Source organism: Paralichthys olivaceus, chromosome 17, assembly GCF_024713975.1.
Source record: "Paralichthys olivaceus isolate ysfri-2021 chromosome 17, ASM2471397v2, whole genome shotgun sequence".
Classification (NCBI taxonomy): Eukaryota; Metazoa; Chordata; class Actinopteri; order Pleuronectiformes; family Paralichthyidae; genus Paralichthys; species Paralichthys olivaceus.
Window position 1 is genome coordinate 15,996,440 of NC_091109.1, and position 12,174 is coordinate 16,008,613.

At 39.1% G+C, this 12,174-nt stretch overlaps 1 long non-coding RNA gene across 1 annotated transcript; it reads left to right on the top strand.

The window, feature by feature from the left end:
• The first annotated feature begins 9,570 nt into the window (after positions 1–9,570).
• Positions 9,571–10,730, top strand: LOC138405281 (uncharacterized). Its single transcript, XR_011238984.1, has 3 exons — positions 9,571–9,654; positions 9,800–9,930; positions 10,631–10,730. It is a non-coding gene; the product is annotated as an uncharacterized lncRNA (long non-coding RNA).
• Positions 10,731–12,174: the final 1,444 nt, after the last annotated feature.

The window sequence follows — 12,174 nt, forward strand, 5'->3', positions numbered from 1 at the left end:
GAAAAGAAAGGAGTACGCGGGAATCAAAAAAGTTTTAAAAGAGAGAGGAATCCGTTTCTAGATACCTATGGCCAGAATGAGGATACACTGGGACACCGGCCCATGGCCATGGAAACAGGTAGGAAACAAAGAGGACACCGCAACACGAGCAAAACATAAACTACAGAAATACCGAGGAATGGACAAATAAAGTATGTAAGTGCATCTAAATGAATAGGTAAGTGAAAGATAACACATGTTAGACACTGAAGACAAATAGTCTAAGAGATTGTATATAGGTCTTCAGTCTTCACTGTTAGGACTGATCGGACGCTGTATGTGTGAGCTATAATGATTACTTCATTCCCAAAACACAGGCTCTCTAGTGGTTCCAAGAGTCTGTAAGAGGAGAGCAGGAGGTAGAACTTTTAGCTATCAGGCTCCTCTCCTATGGAACCAGCTCCCAATCTGGGTTCGGGAGGCAGACACTGTCCCAGCATTTAAAGTAAAACTAAAAACCTTCCTCTTTGACAAAGCCTATAGTTAGGGCTGGATCAGGTGAGTCCTGAACCATCCCTTAGTTGTGCTGCTATAGGTTTAGACAGCTGGGGGAACTCCCATTATGCACTGAGCACTTCATCACTTCCCTCTGTCTCTCTGTCTCTCTGCCCCCCCACACCTGTTTATTTATTTATTTATTTATTTATTTATTTTAACATGTCATCATGTCAAAGTGTCACTTTTTCCTCCCATAGTCCCTCTGGCTCTTCTCTCTCTCTCGTTTCAGATAACTCTGGCACCGGGACTGCAGGACAACAACAACTACCATCACCATTTTTATCATTAATTACAATAACTCAGTAATTCATTAATATATATAATCCTGTTGTAGATCACTACATTGTTATTGTTATCTCTCTCTTCTCTCCCCCGCTTTCCACCCATCTCTCCTTTCCTCCCCCCTTACTTTTCTTTCCTCACCCCAACCGGTCGAGGCAGATGACCGCCCACATTGAGCCTGGTTCTGCCAGAGGTTTCTCCCTGTTAATGAGGGAGTTTTTCCTCCCCATAGTCGCCTGTGCTTGCTCATTGTGGGAACGGTTGGGTTTCTCTACGTTAATATTGTTTTAAGGTCTTGACTTTTAAATGTAAAGTGCCTTGAGATAATGTAAATTATGAATTGGCGCTATATAAAAAAAATTGAATTGAATTGAATTAATGAGACAGATGCTCAAGAGAATCTGGATAACAAGAATGGACCTAACTAAGGAGGGGCCCCCATATTTCATCTGAATTTCCCCTCAACCCACGGGGGAAACGTGGGGATCAAGTGCCTACTGTTGTATTCTTAGTTCGATTTTTTTTTTATTGCTGAGTTGCTCATTGTTCTTTTGGCTATTGTTTGTTCTCATGGTATATAATATATATATATATATATATATATATATATATATATATCATGGAGTATAATGCCATTTTCCAAAGCTATAAATGAACAGCATATCGTTAGTGTTGTTAAATGTTAATGGGTTAAATAATCCAATTAAAAGGACTAAGATAATTTTGAAAATGAGAAAACTTAAGGTTCAAGTTATCTTCATGCAGGAAACACACCTTTCCCAGGAAGAGCATGAAAAGCTGAAGAAATTTGGTTTTAGAAACACCTATTACAGTACTTGTAAACAAAGCAACAAAAGAGGTGTGGCAATACTTATACAAAACTCAACTAAATTTGAATGTCTAAAAGAAATCAAGGATACAGAAGGACAATATATTATAGTGAAGGGGAAACTACAGGAAGAGATGGTTACGTTAATTAATGTATATGCCCCTCCAGAGAGTACTAAACAATTCTTTAAATCATTATTATCACCAGTCATGGCCTTAGAATCTGAAGGTATAGTGATATGTGCTGGTGATTTTAATATGATAATGGATCATAGGGTAGACACAACAAGTATAAAAAGAAATAAGACACATATATCTAAATTTGTAAACATGTCGTTGAAGGAACATGGACTGGTTGATGTATGGCGTGAACTGCATCCGAAGGAAAAAGACTATACACATTACTCTACTTTATATAACACCCCTCGCCCGAGGAGTAACTCAATGTAGAACCGCCACTGCCCTTAAGGAAGGTAGATTGCCACCCTCATGTAATGAAGCAATCATATCTGTAATATTGTAACAATTACAGACCCATTTCTATGCTCAATGTAGATTACAAGATATACACATCCATTATAGCAAGGAGATATCAGAATTTCATGACAGAATTAATTGACGAGGACCAAACTGGATTTACTACAGGACGACAAACATTAGATAACATAAGAAGGACCCTGCAAATAGTAAACTCGATACAAATGAAGGAAACTAAGGCTATATTGCTGAGTCTTGATGGCGAAAAGGCTTTCAATGGCGTAAATTGGATATTTGTATATTTAACATTAGAATGTTTTGGATTTAACAAAGAAGCCATTAAATGCATCAATACAATATACCAGAATCCTATAGCTAGAATAAAAATTAATGGTAGTCTAACAAAAAGCATAAAGCTACAGAGGGGAACACGCCAAGGATGTTGCCTGTCCCCTCTCCTCTTTGACTTATACATTGAACCTCTGGCGCAGGCTATAAGACAGTGTGAGGAAATAAAGGGAATACATATTAAAAAACAAAAACATGTAATAAGTCTGTTTGCAGACGATGTAATAATATATTTAGAAAGACCTGATACAAGCGTAACACATTTAAGTATATAAGTATATACAGAGACCACTCATTATATAAAACAAATGTGAATAAAACACAGATTCTGGCTTTTAATTATACCCCTTCCCAAGAAATTACAAATGCTTATAAATGGAAATGGAACTCAGAAAGCATAAAATATCTTGGGGTAACCCTAACAAAACAGATAAGCCATCTTCAGAAGATAATTCCAGCCATGTTTTCATTGTGATCAGATTCATATACAAATTAAGAGGATATTGAGAAATGGTCGACCATTTCACTGGAGTTCAGTTCAAAGATTGACATTTTCCTGAGGCTGTTGTATTTCCTGAGGCTGTTGTATTTCTTGCAATCCCTTACTGTCAAGATACCGTTAGAAAGATTTAAAACCTGGGACAAATTCATATCGAGGTTCATTTGGAGTGGTAAAAAACCAAGAATAAAATATAGCATGCTGCAACTGGCTAAGAATCGGGGGGGTATGGCACTCCCAAATTTAAAGGATTATTATGAGGCAGCACAACTTGGTCAAGTGATGTGACAAGCATTATAACTCCAAATGGAAAGAGATTGAGATGAGGGTGGCTAACAAACCAGTGCAATCCCTTTTGGGCAACATTACATTGATAAAAACTACTCAAAGGTTCAATAGATCCAATAACTTCCCACACACTGACTATCTGGGCTGATTTCAATAAAAGGCATAGATTGGAAAAGAAAGTGAGATTGTTGAGCTGGATTGCATATGATGAAAGATTCAAGCCAAACTTGAGTGACCTGACGTAAAGGAACTGGGAGAGGAAGGGAATCACTGCCATGTGTACAATACTAAAGAATGGAAACATAATGTCTTTTCAGGACCTTAGAGAAATGTATGGATTAAAAAATTAGGATTTTTTTTTAAAGATAACTACAGCTAAGGGATTATATTATAAGGGAAATAGGGAGCGCAAAAATATTAAACGGAGTGATAGATGTACTAATGCGAGTATATAATGGGTCAAAAATCAAGGTGGTATCTGTGTTATATAAAAACCTCAGAGACTGTACAAGTGCTTCAACTGATTACATTAGGGCTAGATGGGAGACGGAGCTGGTCTTGCAGTCAGGCCCCAAGTTCAGCCAGGCAGGGCCTCACAACCAGACACAGGTTAGGTACTAACTATAGGTTAGAGAGCGATTCAGAGGAACTTTATCAATACCTGTATCAAGAAAGATACTTATTAATGGAGGAGGTCGTAATTCATGATTACTCAGAGTAGTGAACCTGACTGAGTATAGAGACTTATTATAATGGCCCAGAAAAGTATATGAGTTGCTTATGGGCGAGGCAGTTATGTGATCCTGTAAGATAACTATAGAATAGATGTTTTTATTTGTATCTGAAAGAACATAGTATAGAGTATATAGAAGCATAGGAAGTGTCCATATCTCCATTTAGCTCAAATAACAGTGAAAAAATATCACAACAAAACAGCTTCTAAATAAAAGTATTAGATTCTTGTGTAACCCAGGTTAAAAATCTGTATTAAAAACAATAAATTAGTTGATTGAATGAAGAAAAGTGAAATTCATGGTGGAAAAATCAATTCATTAAATACTACGTTTTGGTTAATAATAAAAAACAGATGTTTATCTAAAAGGAGAGATAGAACCATAATAAAATAATTTATAGAGAGTTTTAGTTTGAAGGAGACGGGTTGGAGACGGTCTGTCACCCAATCAGAAACGAAGCCCCGCCCATTGAGCTGATCGGAGCAGGTTCACTTCCTCTGAAGTTGCCGGGAAGAGAGAGAGCAAGGCGCATTAAACAGACACTCACCATAGGAAGATAAAACAAGAAAAGTGGATCAGACTCGGAAAAGCTGCCGAAGAAATCTCCCGGGACGACCAGGACCTGTGTGAGCACCGTCGGAGGAACCTCTCGGGAAGAGAAACGCATCGGTGAGCGGCCGTCTTGATGTGCTAGGCTAATAGCTAATGTAACGAGTTAAACCGTTAGCATAGGAGCTAACATCAGAGCACTAGCTCCGGTGCTGATTGGCGCGAGAGAGACACACTACGACACACCACACATTAATGCTGAAGCCCTGATCCGACATTTTAAAGGTGCAATGTGAGACATTTGTTTGCTCCTTTGTTGCACATAGAGCTGTATTATGTGTGTGTTTAGCACCTTATTTGTGCATTCTAAGCTCATCCAGCCATATTTTATTAGCTGTGCACATTACATGTTTTTCTTTCTAGATGATTGATATTGTTTTATGTGCTAATTACGATGTAAAGAGCACAGGATATTTTGATACTGTTGACTTGGAGTGAGGAAGATTATTCAATAACATAATCTGATATTTTGAGTGTTGCTTATTTTATTACTGAACATTGTGATAGCATGTTGCAACAGTAATTGAGTAAAATTGTTATTCTCTATTAGGCCTAGGACGATAACAAATTTTGCTGGACGATATATTGTCCCACGAATTATTGCCGATAAATGAAATGATTGTCAACATGATAATATATCATAATAATGCACACCCTTTCAAATACAATAAACTTTTATTTTTCAGTAATTTTTTACCATCGTAATTGTAATTTCAGAAACGTTGAAATATCCTAAATAAATAAAACAAACAAAGAATAAAATGGACTCTCAGTCTCTGTTAGCAAAAACAGCACTCAAATATAAAACCACACACAACCAAGACAATAAATAAAATGGCTTATCAAGTCTCGATTAACAAAATTGCACTTCAATAAATACTGAACATTTAGGCTGTTTGTGACATGTATTTTCTCGCAGGCAATTTGTTCTGTCTGTCAAACGTTTGCAGCATCTCTCTCAATGCTGGTTTTTCAACTGTACTAAAGGGCAGCATTTCTTTTGCGATGCAGCGAACTACCATTTTTGCTCCATTTATATTTACTTTGTCGACCAAACGCCTCAGTGAGTGTTGACTTTCGGGACGAAGGCTCTGCATCTTGAGGTGCACTTTTTTTCCCCCAGCTGGGAACACTGGGTCGGGTGGTTGTGCTTTAGGTGGGCATGCGAGTTTGTTGTGTTGCTTTTTTTTGTTGCCACCACTTTTGAACTGGCTCGTCCATGTTGATGGGCTCACCTTGCTCATTCGGTTATTACAGATGTGGTAGAAAGACATTTTTTTGTACAATGTTTATTTTTTTTAGTACATCAGTTTGGCTGAAATCTGTGGTGCTTCCAACTGCTGAACACAGAATAAACTATAAGTACCAGTCTTGGCTGCTTAACACAGCTGATATTACATGTGTAAAAAATATTGTAGGCTATTGTATTGTACAGTATCTGTAAATAATCGTGTTTCTCCTCTGTTCCTTAATATCTACAGATATGACAATGATTTCAGCATAAAATATCCTTTAACGTGACTTTTTTCATTTCATTACATGAAGCACTGCAACACCTGATGTCCTCTGAATCCACTGTGGCAGCAGCAACAAGGTGGAGATCGGCAGCTTCAGGCTGGTCAACATGTTAATAATATTGAGTCAATTTCTATATCCATTATGGTTGGTAAAATGAACACTGTTATCACAACAATGTTCATCTTTTACTTTCTGATTTGATAAACTTTAGATAAAAAGTCTTTTCTTTTTTGTCATAAGAGACAGAACACGGTCAGCACAGCTGTGTCCCTCAGGTTCGTCCGTCCCTAATAAAATGACAGGAAACATAAAAGTATGGCATTATTGCTGAGATAAGTGTTACTTTCAAACAAAGTCTATGTCCTTACATTCTGTGGATATTCAACTATTTATTTGAATATGGTTTGGGATTAAACAGTGTACTACAATGAATGTGCAGTATGGAGTTCTTTCACATTAAAAGTATTGCATTTATAATGTAATGCATCATGTGCAATCATTTGCTTTAATTGTTAGTAAGTTATGAAAACAGGTCTATACCTGGTAGGTAAACTGTTCATTCATAAATAAAGTCCAGCTCAACAAGTTTCACACTGCAGCAGGTGCACTAACGTTATTTCTGAACCAATAATCTAATAAAACATTATTACTGAAGTTACCCACAGTAACATAGTCAAGCCAAATAGGTTGGGGAGCTGAACAACTTTACATAACGTTAAATATCTTACTTGGTGGAGCTCATTCACTAAACACACAGTCGCCTTCAGTTTAAAAGATTTATCACCATAAACTCTAACGCTCCTCTCTCCGCTGTGTGAACCGCTTCATGTCATGCCGCTCCCGTTAGCATTGCCATTACTGCTGGTATGTTGCCTGGAGGTTAGCGGAGCTAAGCTAACCAGCCAGGTACAGAGACAATGATACCTGCTCATCACTACTGACACGTAAATAAAAGGCAGTACTTTACACACCACAGACACTTCTCCGTCAGGACAATCAGCCGAACAACAAACGATAATATTCACATGTGAGTGAAAACTCCTCCCCAGACCCGGTCGCGTTCGGTGACGGTGATTAGCCTGTTAGCTCAGGTGAAGCCGAGCAGACCACAGGCTAACAGCCAGAGTGACGAGCTAACGGTGACGTCACGTGTCAATCAAGTGATAATTATTCACAATTTCAAACCTCTGTATTATCTAAACAGATAATACATAGTTGTCATGAAGGAAGAACTTACTGATTGAGTCTAAAACCGTATTTTGAACCAGGCTGTAAACAGGTTTAATTCTGCTCTAAAGTCTGGCGTTTTAACATGGGAGTCAATTCCCATTGACTCCCTCTTGGAGCCAGCCTCAAGTGGCCACCCAGTGAACTGCAGTTTTTTGCACTTCCGCAGTGGCCTCAGCGCTCAGCCCGGGATGTTGCCGCTTGGTGTGGAGCCAATGCTAGCGGCCCTGCCTCCCCCCACAGAGACAAAGAGACTGGATGACTGACAAGAGGGTTCACTCTGTTCATTCCGCTATGGAACAAACGCCCCCAGGTGCTGAGACCGAGCTCAGAGTGAACCCTCTTGTCATCCAGCCTGCTTGGAGGCGAGAGAAGAGGAAAACAAACGCGCATGCACATGGCAATAAATCGAGGCGGGAAAAATTATCGAGTTCATTTTAATTTATCGTGCGATTAATTGATTTATTGATTATCGGCCCAGGCCTATTCTCTATTGATAAAGAGTTTATGTAGATTTAACATGATTAATGTACTATAATTCATTTTTTGAGATTTGAGAAAATTAAGATGAATGCTCTGATCCAACTTATCGTAGGTCAGGTTTTTTGATGGACCCATTGAGAGTTTGACCTACCTGGATGTTGGAGCCAGTCAAAGTTTGATGGCGAGCCAGACCCCGGAGGATACTTAGAGATACTACGCCGTGGAACCTGAATCCTTTTACACTTTACATACACACACACCATCCACGCAACAGTGCGGTGGGACTGATTTTCCACCTTCACGGTGTTGACTGAACAGTGACTGAAAACAGGTGAACTGAACTTTAGAAAAAACGCAGCTGTAAAACTTTATTTTATTTTCTATACTTACCTGGGTAAGAGTTGTGATAATTTGTCTGATTGATGTTTTTATTCATCCTTCCCATCCTGTAATAAATAGGGAAGCGTTATTGTTTCTTAAGGAGTATACTGAGTTTGTCTCATTCCTGCGTCATCGTTTGATCAATCCTGGGCTCCATAGTCGATCTTAGAACTTCTGATTTCACTGGTTATTGAACCTAGTTACTATTTTTCAGTACTATTCTCTTTTCCTCTCAGAAGGGTTACACTTGTATAGTTTTATTTCATAATACATTGGTTCATTCATTTGTATTTATCAGCATGTAAGCTTGTTGCAGTGTCTCAAACCCAGTTTTTCATCAATGTCACAGAAGAACAACAATGAAATGGACGGCTACACACCAGAATTTTAGGGACCTGAGGGCAGAAAGTGACCTTACTTTGGAGGAGATGGACGACAAGGAGTTGTTGGACATGATCTGGGCAGTGGTCAACAAACTTTCAGAGGACACAAATAACCATCCACTTCCTCAAGATGTCCCTGCTCAGGAATGGCATGACTTGTTCAACTGGACTGGTTCTGATGACGACCCCCCCCCCCCAATAGCATCACCTCTCAGCTTGGAGCAGCATCCTCCTGAAACCCAATGGTGAACTGTCTGCTGCCATAAACCACCAGCAGCTAAGTGTCCTGCAGTCAGGCCCTGTGTTCAGCCAGGCAGGGCCTCACATCCAGACACAGGTAAGGTACTAACTATAGGTTAGAGAGCGATTCAGAGGAACTTTATCAATACCTGTATCAAGAAAGATACTTATTAATGGAGGAGGGGGTAATTCATGAGTACTCAGAGTAGTGAACCTGACTGAGTATAGAGACGTTTACATTGGTAGAAACCTCCCGTTTGGCACGAAGAAATTCTTCTTTCATTAAATTGTAAAAACTGCATGATTGATTTCTTCTGTGATTGATTAAAGAATCAGTGGTGTCAGTGATAGTGCTGTGCTTTAGAGTTCTGGGAAACACCACAGAGCAACTACAGGTTACAGATATTATTCATCTTTGGTTCATCATGTTCAGGAGGACAATATTAAGATCAGGACAGAGATTATACAAGGCTGGGTTAGGTATAAATGTGTGTGGTGGTGGTTTTAACTCTCTGACACCAAGGGGACAGATGACACAGAGGATGCAGGTTGTCTTATCTCTTATTTTGTGTCTGTTCTTGTCTCCAGTTCAACAATGTGCCATCAGGGAAGCTGACCAAACACCTGGAGGTGAGGCTGGCTCCTGTTGGATTATTGTAAGTATCGCACACATTAATGCAAACACACACAAACACACCTCTGAGCTACTGTTTCTATTTGTCTTCTTATGTGTCTGATTGTGTTTATGTAGCAAAGGAAAGGGGGTTTACGGGGCTCCAGGAGACAGACTTCCTTTTCCCGTGAACAACCGCCACTCACAGTAAGTCTGCCTGACTAGTTCACAGTCACCTTTTCTGTCATGAATTTATATTTCTTTGATTGAGATGCTTTCATGTTCTTTTCTTTCCTCACAGTTTTAAACATTGGTAATTCATGCTTTCTGTGTTTTTTCTGTTTTTCCACAGAAAGAGAAAATGTGAGAGCTAGCAGGATGATGACATGCCGTATGTCAAGCTTTCGAAGACGGACACTAAACGCTGTTGCTGAGCTCGAAACTCCTGACTGTGCAGTCGTTGAGCCCAACGTTGAAAAGAGAGTATGTGTCTTTGCTTTGTAGGTTTGAGACTCTGTGTCACACAAACCTCATCCAGCTGTGTCTATGACCACACTTCTAAAACTGTTCTCTAACTATAATTCCTGACATCATGACACATCTATATATCCAGATTTAACTTGTGCAAAACAAGAAAGACACCAGTTCATTGTTGATATGCATTATGATACATACCAAATAGATATTATAAATATAATAAAACAAATGATTTACCAAAATAAAATTAAAATCGCATTTATAAAAATACTATATATATTTATATATATATATACATACATACATATACATACATACATACAGATATACATGCAGATATACATGCATTTATACTTCTGACCAAATGTATTTATGCAAATATTTTAATGACCTATTTTTCTTATAGTAGAGTAGGTTTTAATAATGTGACTTTACTTTTACTTTTGTTAATATAAAGTATTCTGTTACATTTCATTACTGGATGAATAAGAAGTATTTAAGTGGGCAGAGAAGAGACGGGGACTTTGATACTGATTATAAAGGCTCGGTATAGTGTATGACTTGCTTATGGATGAGGCACTGATACAATCCTGAAAACTATTATAACTAACAGGTTGTGGTTTTAACTCTCTGACACCAAGGGGACAGATGACACAGATGATGCAGGTTGTCTTATCTCTTATTTTGTGTCTGTTCTTGTCTCCAGTTCAACAATGTGCCAGCAGTGAAGCTGACCAAACACCTGGAGGTGAGGCTGGCTCCTGTTGGATTATTGTAAGTATCACACACATTAATGCAAACACACACACACACACACCTACCTCTGAGCCTCCGTTTGTATCTGTCTTCTAATGTGTCTGATTGTGTTCATGTAGCAAAGGAAAGGTGATTTACGGGGCTTCAGGAGACAGAGTTCCTTCTCCCTGTCCAGACACAGGAGGCTCTGGAAGAGATGGCAGCTGACATTGTCGCTGCTGTCCAGACACAGGAGGCTCTGGAAGAGATGGCAGCTGCCGTTGCTGTCGAGGCACAGGGGGCTCAGGAGAAAAAGGCAATGGAATTGAATGCTGCAAGAAAAAGCTCTCTGTCAGCTCTCCTGTTTTCTACTATGGATTATCCAATGCATCTAGTTGAGGACAATCTTCTTCTCCAAAATTCAGTTAAAATAAAAAAAAAAAGATTACAATGGTACTTCAAGCTCCTGAAGTTTGTTACATTCTCCTATTTGTTTTAACCTGTAATGGAAATTACATTTAATTGCATGAGCGGACAATGGTTGACCAAATTGTTAATCTAAAAAGGGTAACCTTAAGGTTTATGATGGTGGCTTAAGAGACACAGAAATTGCCACCACAATATCCAACCAGATGTTTTTTCATTTATCCGACCACCTCTCGTTTATTCGACCGGACGTCGTTGCTCCGGTCAGGTTTCTCATTTATCCAATCACATGTTGTATATCCAACCAGATATTTTGTCATTTATCTGACCACCTCTCGTTTATCCAACTGGACATTGTTGCTCCGACCAAGTTTCTCATTTATCCAATCACATGTTGTATATCCAACCAGATATTTTGTAATTTATCCAACCACATTTCGTTTAAAAAAATGAGAAACCTTGGTGAGACAAACAAGGGGTGTTTGGATAAATTTATGAAGTGGGATGATTCAGATCTGTACGGACATTTTAAGGTCCTCATCAGTGCATAAAAGCAGAAGAGATCATTCTGTGCTTGGTTTCTCCTCAGAAACAGATCTCTGTCTGCTCGACAAGCTTTAAAATGATGGAGTACATGACAGTGGTTGTCCGATGGTGCCGTGTGCCCCAGCCTCACATCAATTAACCCACATCAGGTCTTGGTGGTACATGAGCAGGTGGAACTGTACAGAAAATGAGACCCAGCATTTGAGAGTTATTTGCGCTTACCTATCCAGCGCTGGTGTTTGGAGTTATATAGCCAAACTGTTCTCTACAATGAAGAAGCTATGGGCAGACCCAAGGTTTAATCTATTGGGCTCTGGAGCTTTTGAGTTATTGTTGACAGATAAACAACCATTGACTGAAATTGTCAACCAATATATTGTCACATACACTGAGATTCAGCCAGGAGTTAGCTTCTACGAAAATGTCATTAAGACAGTAGCATTGGTGAAAGCGTGCAGTCGGACCCTAAGAAAAGAGCTGACCGTTGCAGACCATAGGATGATGTTTAAGCTATCCTGCAGACATGTAAGTACTGAGCACATC